Source organism: Camarhynchus parvulus, chromosome Z (assembly GCF_901933205.1).
Source record: "Camarhynchus parvulus chromosome Z, STF_HiC, whole genome shotgun sequence".
NCBI lineage: Eukaryota > Metazoa > Chordata > Aves > Passeriformes > Thraupidae > Camarhynchus > Camarhynchus parvulus.
In genome coordinates, this window is record NC_044601.1 from 20,320,831 (window position 1) to 20,333,726 (window position 12,896).

A 12,896-nucleotide genomic window follows, 5' to 3' on the forward strand; every position below is an offset into this window, starting at 1 on the left:
CACAACTTCTCTGGGAAACCTGTTCCAGTGCCTCACCAATCTCACAGTAAGGAATTTCTTCCTAATATCTAATTTAAACCTACTATCCTTCACTCTGAAGCCATTCCCTTTTGTCTTGTAATAAATCTTTCTCTAGGTTTCTTACAGGCTCCCTTCAGGTACAGTAAGGCTGGAATTACATCATCTCGAAGCCTGATCTTCTCCAAGCTGAACAATCCCAATTCTCTCAGTCTTTCCTCTTAGGAGAGGCGCTCCATCCTATTAATCACCTTGGTGATTAGTCCACCTTGTTCTGGACTTACTCCAATAGGTCAATTCCTGTGCTGGGCACCCCACAGCTGGATGCAGGGTTCCAGGTGGGGTCTCACCAGGGCGGAGCAGAGCAGAGCAGAGGGGCAGAATCCCCTCCCTCACCCTGCTGCCCACACTGCTTTGGTTGCAGGACACGTTTGGCTTTCTGGGTTGTGAGTGCCCATGGCTGGGTCATGTCCAGCCTCTCACCCAGCAGCACCCCCAAGCCCTTCTCACAGGACTGCTCTTCTCCCTCCATCCCCCAGCCTGGACTGATAACAGAGGTTGTCCCAGCCCAGGTGCAGCACCTTGCACTTGGTCTTATTAAACCTCATGACATTCCCACAGGTCCACTACTCAAGCTTGTCCATCCCTCTGGATGGTATCCCATTGTTTAGGAGTGTCACTGCACCCCTCAGTTTGGTGTCATCTGCAAATTTGCTGAGGGTGCACTGGATCCTTTTGTCTATGTCATTGATATTAAATGATACTGGTCCCAGTACACACCCCTGAGGGCACCACTTGCCACTGACATCCTCTGGGACTCTGAGCCATTGACCACCACCCTCTAGATGTGACCCTCCAACACATTCTTGTCCATTTAACAGCTGATCTGCACAATCCACACCTCTCCAATTTAGAGAGAAGGATGTCATGGGGGCCCATGTCAAGGCCTTACTGAAGTCCAGGTAAATGACACCCACAGCCTTTCCCTCAGGCACTGATGCAGCCGCTCCATCACAGGAGGCCACTGGGCTGGTCGGGCAGGACTCACCCTTGGTGCAGCTGCACTGGCTCCCTGTGCTCCACGTCCCTCAGCAGAGCTTCTAGGAGGATCTGTCCTGGGATCTTCCCAGGCATGGAGGGGACACTGACAGGTTGGTGCTTCCCAGGGTCCTCCTTTATACCCTCATTAGAGATGGGTACAGCAACCATTTCTCCTGTCACCTGGGACTTCACCTGTCTGCTATAAATTTTTTAATATCAAGAGAGTCTTGGGAACACCATCAGACAATTGCCTTGGGACTCTGGAATGCATCTAATTGGGACCCAGAGATTTATATATATTTAGTTTGTTCAGGTGGTCAATAACCTTGGTCTTCACATAGAGTGGGAGGGACTTTGTTCTCCCAATCCCCTTCCTGATGTCCATCCAGCCAAGACTTGTGGGAAGAGGGGTCGCCAGTGAAGACAAAGGCAAAAAAGTTGTTGAGTACTTCAGCCTTTTCCTTCTGAAGAGCTGATGTACAGTTCATAGTTTTTCCAATCAATATAGATGAAGCAGAGTTTGTCTTACCAAACAGACAATTTCCTGTTAAACAGAAAGCTAATACCATAGCTTTCTGCTCTTAATAAATAATAATACATACCTCATACCTTTTTTTCCTAGAATCTTATGGCACTATGATAAAACTCCCTGCTTTGTGTTTCTGACATTTAAAGCTTCCATTCATAGATCAAATTTTCCTTGAAAACACACCACAAAGCACAGGTGCTGAAAGCTCATGAAAGATTCATTTAAACACAATTTAAAAGATTCATTGCGTGTCTGAGAGACAAATAATTAATGTCCTGTATGCATGGTTAATGAGTGACAGCAAAAGAAAATTGTTAAAAACATACTAGTACATACAATGCTTTTCTAATGGTTTTCCTGCATCGGTCTGTGAATTCGGACAAGATCAACAGTGAAGCTTGCTACACTGGCCATCCTCTTTCTAGAAATCAATTACTTAATTTATTTACAACTTTATTTCTTATCTCCCTAGCATTAAATAAATGACTGAACACCATGTCTTCTTACAGTTGGAGCTGAGTACCAAAAAAAGAAGTGGATGAAAATAAGCAAGGTATGTAAAAAATGCATTAGTACTAGAAAATTTAAATGTTGAGACTAAGGTTTATATGTAGTTACTCTTCTGCTGCAAGACTTTCCTTGTTTAATTCTTCTTCTACCTAAATAATACAATTCAGGCTTTAAATGCTGTTTCCCACTCGGAGACTGACTTACTCTTAAGCCTGCGTGTGATCAGAATCTATCTCAGATTATAACAAAGATACAAACTACTTGGAACAAAGATCTCCGTCTTCTGAACTTTTGCACTGACCACTGGCATAACTGGTCTGCAGATCACTGTGACAAGTTCAAACCTTAATGAAAATAAATCGAAATAGATGTATTTTAAGACCTCTAACAAGACAAAGTCAGTGTTGCCTGATGGCTTTCAGATGTAGACACTGCTTATTTTTTTAAAATTATTTTCTCATCTCTTCTGGCCACAATGACATGATAAACTTATGCAAATAAATAACAATTTTCTCAACAAATTTGAACACAAGATTTTGCTAATTAGAACAATGTATTGTACTATCATAAAATGAGGACTACTTCAGTATTTACAGCTCTTTTGTAAGTCTTGGCAAACCCCAAGTTTAAATTGTTTTCAAATAGCACAGCTGGTCTCCAAGCAGTGTCCAACAAGAAGTCTGTGACTTAAACATGATCTCAAAATACTACTCTTATACTTAAAAATCAGGTCATGACAGGAAAAAAAAAAACCATCAGCCTCTAAAGTATTCAGGATCATATTCAGTTGTATATACAGATTCCAAATATATAAATTACAAATTATGTATTATCATAGCTGTACTTCCTCATTTCTTCAGTAGGTGTGATTACTGGAAGTGTTAAAGACATCTATCAAATAGTGATATACTTCATCAGTAACATATTATGACTGAGCTTACAAAATTATTTTAAATACATTAATAACAATTCTGAATTTATCATGAAAAAAAATATTTTAGGTTATGAAAACAAGTGCACCACAAAGATCTGGCCTATTGGCTTACATGAGCTGCTTTCCTGTAGAGACTCATAACCAGCATAATGAATCAGTCACTAGGTCAATGCAGGTACATACATATGACATTCTACATAAGCTGTTGGAGGAGTCCTACAAGTTCTTTTTGTAAACCTTGAACTCTTTTTGTCAGAACTCATGAGAGCCCTGAATCTTTATCAGATGAGTCTCTTTTCCAGCCTGTTCAGTAATTATGGATATATGTTTATCGAAATTCCACCGAATTTATTGTTCTGTAAATTGTTATTTTAATACTTTTTGTATGTCAGTTTTTCACAAACTACTATTTAAATTGTCAGAGTTCCTCAGAAGGTGAAAATGTAAGCATTAATAATGTATTTAAAAATGCTAAAACATGCTGTGTTTTATATCACAAATAAATAATTTTTTTTCTTTCTCTTCTCTCCTTTTTTTGCTGGCTGGTTGGTTGGGTTTTCTAGGCTTCTGTTTTGTTTTGTCTTTTTGGGGGGGGGTTTTGTTTTGTTTTGTTTTAGTTTTGTTTTGGGGTTTTTGTTTTTGTTTTTGAAGGAACACAAAAAGGACAACTAAAAAGAGAAAAGAAAAATAAGAACACATGACTTCCATGTCATGCTTGCTTGGAAAAAAATAAAAAAAATCCCCCCAGAAATAAAAAAGTCCTTAGCGAGAAAAAAACCTTGACTACTATCTTACTAATGCGAATGAGAGTGGTGTTTCTTCCTGTTGTAAAAAATCCATCTGTGTTTCATTCATATCTTCAAGGATTATGCTTTAGAAAATAAACATCCACCAGAAGCTCTTCTTTATGTATTTCATACATGTGTATAAGATATTTCTGCACAACTTGGTACAGAAATATATTATAAATGTCTCAGAAATAGGATGCTAGATTTCCTTAATCCTTATAAAATAGACCTATTTTACCAGAAAGATTCATTGCATCACATCATAACACAACTCCAAATCTTATTTTGATTATACTTTGCACTTAGTTATTTTGGTGAAGCCCAACAACATATTTGAAATATTTCTAGATGCGTATACATGAAAACATTTCTCCGGCATTCTTTTCACACTTTGTAGAAACAAGCCAGGTCAAGGAAAAGCCCACATCTCTGTGACAAGGTTGATTCTTTTTCCACTCTCCTCTTTCTGAGGAGGTGAGTCTGACTGATTGACCAATTTTGGGGATGAACATTGTTTCAGACAGCCTGAGCCACTCAACTGGTTCACTGCTACACTGCAAAAATGTTTGTAGTGGACTTATTATAGGAATATATATATATATATATATATATATAAAATATATAAATAAATATTTTTATTTATTCATGTTTATTTATTTATATTTAAATATAATACATATAGGATGCAGGAATGATCAGCAAGGGTGGGTTGGGAATTTTTTCCCAGAAACAGATCAGGGTTAAATAAAGTCACATCAGCACTGGAATATTAAGAGTGTTTGTTTATGGCTGCATCTATTGACTGCTCCTGGGATCGATACCTGAATAGCTGAGAAGCACTTTGGCTGCCAAATGATTTATCTTTACAGCTGATCTAGAGTATGCTGTTCTGCTGCAGATTTTCCACACAAATATAGAAAGATGGTTTGTTCTGAAATCGTAATTCTGGATGGTACAGAAGCACTTCCATATATATTCATAAAAGCCATCCAACACATTCCTTTCAAGTCACCATGTAAGTAGAAGCAATTCATTAACACTCTGAACAATTTGTACTGAGTTGTGCCTGTCTATAAAAAATAAAGTTTGACATTTTAATTTTTTCATTGCTTCTGGCATGCTTAACTGATTTTTTTCATCTCTCCTCTCTGTCAAGTACAAAACTGCACCTGCTGGCTACATCAGAAATGTATATTTTTCATCTGTCTTTTAATGAAAGGTGTATCAGTTCTTTTAATGGCTAACAGTGAGCATTAGAGTAAATTACTTTGCCTTCCTGCTTACGACTGTAGTATTTTCCTTAGACTTAGTGTGTCCCCTTTTTAGAGAAATGCAGAATTAATTCAAAGACTTCATACTGTGGATTACTGACTACTTTTCCAAATAAATTCTTCTCATCGTGAAGGATTTTAATCTTATTTCTAGTTGGATTTTATTAACTCAGACAACAATATCTACTTTTTTTGCAATATTAATGGATCCTCTGCTTTCAGAAGCAGTATTTCCACTGAATTAATGAATAAGCTCCCTCTAAACATTTAATCATTTAAGTTAAAGCATATAATATCCAGAAATTTTTAACTTTTAATATGAAATTTCCTTTTCTGAATTTCTAATTTGCACTTTTTCTGAAGATCAGTTATAAGGAAAAGATATTTTCCAGTAACAGCTCACTAGATCTTGGCACTCTTAGACACTGCTTGTGAGGTGGCTGACCCTAGCTGGATGAAAGCGCATGAAAGATGTTCTTTTACTCCCTCTCCTCAGCTGGACAGGGTAGAAAAAATATAACAAAAGGCTCAAGAGTAGAATCAGGTAAAGGAAGAGACCCCCTCACGAATTACCATCACAGGCAATACAGACTGGATGTGGAGAAATTAATTTATTACCAATCAAATAAGAGTAGGAAAATAACAAATAAAAACTAAATCTTAAATCACCTTCTACTCCTTCCTTCTTCCTGGGTTCAACATCAGTCCTGATTTCTCTACCTCTTCTCCAGGTTAAATAATGCAAAGTCCACCAGTCTTTCCTTGTAGCGAACCCTCTGGTCAGTTTTGAGGCCCTTCCCTGCTCCCATAGGTCCGTGTCTTTTTCATTCTGAGGACTCAGAGGCAGATGCAGTACTCCAGTTGGGATCCCACCAGTGCAGAGGAGGACAATCTCTTTCCTTAACCCACAGGTCACACTTCTGCTGTGACCAGGGTACAGCTGCCTTTCTGGGCTATGTACACACATCACCAGCTCACGTCCAAACCCTGATCCCCCAGTACCCACTGAGTCCTCAGCAGGGCAGCTCTTGATCTGTTCATCTTGCAGCCTACATGGATACTGGGGGCTGACATGACTCAGGTGCAGCATTTTGCACTTGGCTTTATTGAACCTCATGAGTTCTTCCCATGGGCCCACTTCTCAAACCTGTGCATATCCCTCTGGATTGCATGGTGTCCTTCAGGAGTGTTGCGGCACTACCCAGCTTTGTGTCATCTGCTGAGGGTGAACTTGACCCTTTCATCTATGTCATTAATGGAGATATTAAATGATACGGGACCCCTGAGGGCACCACTTACAACTGATCTCCATCTGTACATCGAGCTGTTGACCAGTTCCTTCTTATTTGGATGTGACCATTCAAATAATTCCTACTCCACTGAACAGTCTATCCATATCTCTCTAATTCAAAAGAAGGATGTTGGAGAGAACTCAAATGCCCTACAAGAGCCAGATAGATAATGTCTGTAGTCCTCCTCCTGCCCACTGATGCAGTCTCTGCATTGTAAAAGATCACAAGTTGATCAGCTGTGCTGACTGCCTCAAATCACCCTCCTGTCCTCCATGTGCATTCTAGGAGGATCTGTTCCATGACCTTCCCTGGCACCGAGGTGAGACTGACAGGCTGGTAGCTCCCAGGCTTCTCCTTTCTACTCTTTTTTAAGATGGGTTGGTTCAATGCTTCCCTTTTTCCTGTCACTCGGGACCTCCCCTGACTGCCACAACTTTTTGAGTATCATGGAGAGTGGGTTGGCAACTACAGCAGCCAATTCCCACAGTACTCTGCGATGCATCCCATTGGGTCCCATAGACTTAGATACATTCAGGTTCTTTGGGTGCTCATAGACCTGATCCTTGTTTACAGTGGGATGGACTTAGCTTCCATCCATCTGAGAATGGGAAGAGAGGTGGCCATTGACTGAAGTGAAAAAGTTTAGTGCCTCAGCCTTCTCCTTGTCTGCTGTTGCCAGTTTGCCAGTCTGTGTTAATCAGAGGCTGTATACTTTCTTTGATCTTCCTTTTCTGTCTGATTAACCTATTGTCCTTATTATTCTTTGCATCCCTTGCCAAATTCAGCTCTCTCTATGCCTTGTTCTTCCTGGCCTCACACCTACACAACTAGGCAACCTCTCCCTAAAATCTTCCCAGGATACCAGTCTCTGCTTCCATTATCTCTGCATTTCCTTATTTCCTTTTTGCTTAACCAGCAGTTTTTGATTAATCTATGCTGACTCTTGCTCTGCTTTCCAGATTTCCTAAATGTGGGGAATGAGAGCTCCTGTGCTCCATGGATAGATCTTATAGTCTTGTTCTGCTTCCTTGTTGCAGTTTCCTAGGTTTGCCCATTGGTTCACTTCTCAAAGAGCTGAAATGTTGATTTCCTAAAATTCAAGGTGCTGACTTCACTCTTCTCCTGACTGATGATTGGTACTGAATTCCCATCCAACTTGCCTCACCTTCACAGCTGTCCTTATAGAACATGATATGAGGACCTGGAATCTAGGGAGCAGGGAAATGAGAATGGGGATTGAAGTTCTTCTGGGATGGACAGGTTGCCTAAGTCAGAGAAGCCTATCCCCACACCATGACTTCCTGAATTAAATAAAAAGAAGTCACTGGTGACTCCCTTTTGAAAGGAATGGAGGGCCCAATATGCTGACTAGACCCAAGCCACAGGGAAGTGTGTTGCCTTCCTGAGGTCCACGTAAGAGACATTGCCAAGAAAAACCCAGCCTGGTATGGCCCACCGATTATCAGCTTCTATTGGCTTTTCAGGTAGGCAGCAATGAAATCTCATCAAGGGCTTCAGAGAGTCAAGCAGGTCCTCAGGGCCAGGAGACAACTGGTCTAGGGATCTGGAGTACCAGTTCTGTTCTCTCTGTCCTCCCATTTGCAGGCAATGAAGAGAAAGAAACAGGAAAATCATGAAGAATAATACCTGGCTTAGAGACTGGTGTGACCAGCAGACTTTTGGGGGTTTTGATCACAGGTCAGTTTCTACAATACCAAGACTACTGTCAACAAATAGGGAAAAAGGATCTTAGCTCAGGAGTTACCAGGATTTGTTGAGAGAGATTTAAACTCTATTTGAAGGGATATAGGGACATAGACAATCTTTTAATTCCAGTATATGACTGTATCATCAAATCATCCACATCATCACTGTATTTACCAAGAAGAAAAACCAAAATATCCTGAAGGCGTTAGAGATTTATACAAAAAAGACACTATCATAATGTTCTGGTTTTCACATGCTAATTTGTCCAAGAAGGAGGCCAACACACACAGCTTTTACTCAGGAAAATCAGTGCTGAACTGGAAAGGAAATAAGCACTTCTATAAGAATTTCTGTCACTGACTGGCTTTTTCCTTACCACAATGTAATTATTATATTAAACTCATAATTCAAGATTTTCAAGTAATGTTAAGATCTCTACATGAAGAAAAACAAGCTCTCATATTGATGTTGTTATCATTATGTAAGCACCACTGAGGAATATACTTAAATACATATGTTGAAAGGGGTTTTTTCATAATTTGCCTATTATTTTCCCTTCTTATGCAATTTTTTCCATTATTGCTTGCAAGATTACATAAAAAGTTACTCAAAATATCAGACAAACGACATCTAGAGGCAGCTGTGATATCAGATAGCTCTTACAAAAATGTTTTTTTCACAAATATAATTTACAAGCAACAATGAGATAGATTGGACTACCAATATTTCAGGAGTTAAAGAAAAAACCTCTTGCCATAAGGAGAAGATGCAGCAATTCCTGGACCTTCCTGGAGTATTTATCTTTCCAAAGAACGGCAGCAGAATGATTCTGGTTTTATTCATTCCTCAAAATACTGCTCTTGGCTGGCTGTCGGGTGCAATTTATGTTCTACTTTTTTCTCAGCTAACTATAAAAACTATTTTCATGCAGCAAAAGATACACAGCCCTTCAATAACAAACCAAATCCCTCAAAGTATGAAAACTTCTACTCCACCTTCATCATGGCTGCATGATGATTTTCATCTTATTTGTACAACCTGACAGGAGAACGATTACCTCAAAAGTAAGAAAACCTTTCCTTCAAAATTTCTAAAGATTCAGCATTACAAAAGACCAGGGAACTTAAATACAGCCATGCTTCACCACTGAAACAATACAGCTCAGCTGATGAACACAGAGCAGGTGTAATTTCTTAACAAAACTCTCCCACATGTAGCAACAAGAACATTGCCATACATGAAAATATGCGAGGGCTCGGAGAACAGGAGCAGACGTGCACTGGCTGACTCGAGCACAGGCCTCTCGCCTGCAGCAGGATGCATGGTCAGGTCCATTCATCCCAGCAGCTCCAGTCTCAGCCAACAGGAGAGCTCTTTGACCAGCATGAGTTAGAGACATGTCAAGCATCTAAGATCTGAAATGAAAGTCAGCTTGCTTGTGCTCCCCAGAGCTATCCCAAGATGGATTACTACAATCCCTTTCCAAAATTATGACTGGTGGAGAAACTTGCTCTGTTGGACTATTAGCTACCATAAAACAGGTGATTGGGATAAAATCCCTGCTACTTTTTGCCAACTAAATCCTATCAACATGTAACTGCTACCAAAGATGAGGCTGTACTGCAGTTTGCAAGCACTGCTCCACAGGATACTGACCCAGTAACACCAGTGCTGTTCATGATGCTGCTGCTGCTGTTGCTTCAGTTGTGGTCTGTGCCAATACAGATACAGAAATTTTAGGCTGCAGCATGTAGATATTACATGAGATAGATCACAAATATCCCTACAAAATATGTGTTTATGTAACAGATACCAAATATTCTTTTCAGATTGGGTATTCTAACAATTGCTCTTAGCAAGGTTAACCATACATATTTCTGCCACATGCCTTTGTGCACACCTCACTTGCAAGACCTTTCTGCACCTGTGAGCATTATGTCTTCAATATTGTTACTAGTCTGAGCAGCGGATAGGTATTTTGCTTCTAAGCACACAAATACTGCCCCTGAAAAAGCATGGCTCACAGCATATATACAGGGGTGTCAGAAATGCTGCCTCTGCAAAAATATGTGCCCAATACTCATGCCTACTTTAGGACTACATCAGACAAGTGACACAGCAGCCATGGTATGGTTTTACACGAACATGTAAGATTACTGTTTGTGACATTACTGAAAGGAAAACCATAATTAGAACACGGAAAGAAAGAGATCTGAGCAAACATCCACATAAAATCTCTCTGATAATTAAAGGAGTCATACTGCTCTCTGCTTCAAAACCAATAAACAACTTATCTGAAGAAAGCTAATAACAAGAGCTGTAGTGTGCTTGACTTATTTCACATCACATTTTAAATAAGATATTGATTTAATAATAAAAAAAATCAATGATGATTTGGATTTTTTTCTTGTTTTTAAGAAAATTGATGAAGTGATGAATGGTATAACAACTCAGACAACAAGAGAAAAGAAAGAACAGTGACTTTTACCAGGTGGCAGAAAGATCCACTATCTTTTTGAAGATTCCGACCTTGCGTCCTTCAAAAGGATTGTTATTGGATTTTACTCTCCAAGTTTTCCTTTCTTGCAATGCATTCATGGGTTAACCTTTTTAATGAATGCCATTATTACAAATAAGGTAATTTTCATTTTTTTATACTAATTTTCCTAAACTTGTCCCCTTCATTAAACTGATGGAATCAACCTTCTCCTTTTTGCATTTGGGAAGTCTAGATCTGGACAGTTGAGATTCTGAAGTACCTTAGGGAACTAAAGCTATACAGCAGACTGATGGGATGGCAAACACTGAATTAAAGCACTGCGTACTGCTACTGGACTTTCATTTCTTTCAACTATAAACATATTTGCAAAACACTAAATGTAATCTCAGAGAATATTACATTTACATTACAAATGCAGACAACTCCCGTCCAGTTAGTTTATTGGGTTTTCCTCACTAAAGTGTGAAGCACACTGTTTTGTAGGTGTTCAAAAATGCTTCACATACTTTACATTCCTCATATAAAAGTAAAAAATACTGCTAGCTGAATGCACTACTGCATTTGTTGTTACACCATTTCTATTACCAGTTTCCAAACAGTGCTGCAAAATTTAAAGTTAATTGTTTTGCACATTTTGCAAGTTTACCTGTTTTAACATTAATTTTATTCTGACATGTTATTAATGTGAAATTATTACTCTGACAAAAATACCTTACAATGGGACACAGGCCAGAGACATTCTCATTAAAACATAACTGATTCAATGTTTGTATTATGATTTAACAGAGACCTTGGAACATGTTGTATTAAGGAAAGCCTGGGTTGTCAAACTTTGCTCAAAAACAATGTTTTTCCACCACGCTGTGAAGCTGCATTGCTGGTCAGAGATTGCATTGCATTTGAAAACCCACATCTTTTCATGGCACAGCCATAACATATGAAGGTACTCGGGAGGTGTAGAGAAAGAGATAAGAAAGCACTTCTGAAGGAGAAGACAAAGTATGAGATGCAAGATGTTGGGTACCAAAACTGAACATTAACTTCTAAAACTTGGATGCTGTTTAAGCTTTCCAGAGCTGACAGCTGTAACAAAACTGAAGTTTACATGTACATCAGTCCACATCCACTGAGTACAGCATCCAGTCTGGAGGTGCTAACATATTCATGAGACTCTGACAAGCCCAGAGGAGAAATACAGCACTCTGTTGTCAGACGTGAGTTCATACGAAAAAAAATTAAGCCAAGTGAGGTAACACATATTCACCAAACCATCACCCTCTAAAATTACTCAGCATTATTTCCTTTAATATTTTATGCGCAATATTTGATTTGCATTATCTTATTTCTTGTAAACAGTAGCTTGTATAAGAATGAAAAAAATATTAAACTAGCTCATAACAGGTGTATGATCTGTACAGCAGTGATATTGTAAGGACAGCAGGAATTTTCTTTTTAAAAGAAAATCCTGCAGTCATGCAATGTGGATATATCTGCACATTGTTCCAGTGATTTCAAATGCAGCTTTCAATGTATGAGCAAGGGAGGTGCTGTGGAGTTCCAGCACATGAGCAGAATCCACCTGCCACAATCCTGATCTGGGCAGCAAAGATCTTGTACAGATGCAGGATGAGTTCCTGTTTCCTGCCGAAAGCGCCTGGACTCGCTGCCTTCGGCAGCAGCTCTCGTGGGATCAAGCACAGTCAAACAATACCAAATGTAAAGTGCATCATGAAAAACACATGGGAGACATGAGAGGAAAGCATGATTAAGAATTTAGGATGATTTCCTTTCTTTGCCTTTTATGCAGGGAATACTTCATAAGGCTTTAGACCCTGGATGTGTATTTGCACAAAATAAAATGTTTGCTTAATGCAAAGATTTACAAACAGTAGTCATCTGATGGGACTATTGTTACAATTATTCTTATTATTTTGGTTTAAATACTAGAATACCTATATAAGGGAACACAATATCTGTTTAATACCTATTACTAGATATAAATAGAAATTAAAATTCAAAATCTGTTTTGTCGGATTTTTTTCTGTTTTGCCATAAAGTACTTTTTATATTTCAGCTGAAATAAGCATAATTTTTTTTAATATAGCATTTGCTGTTGGCCATTGAGACTACTTTGGTACATGTTTTGTAAATAACAGATTTATGATCAGATTTATTAATTGACTGGATTTTTTTTAAACTCTAAATCCCTGCAAGTCTCTTTGTGAGAAGGAAGGATATTCTGCCATAAAATAATTAAAAACGCTGAGGACTTTTTTTCAGCTAGTAAGAATATTAATTGGGTTCAC

The 12,896-nt window shown here is 38.8% G+C and overlaps 1 protein-coding gene across 3 annotated transcripts in view; it reads right to left on the reverse strand.

The window, feature by feature from the left end:
* Nucleotides 1-12,896, reverse strand: part of PRR16 (proline rich 16) — a 145,085-nt gene that overhangs the window by 38,932 nt on the left and 93,257 nt on the right. The gene's annotated exons all lie outside the window — the stretch shown is intronic.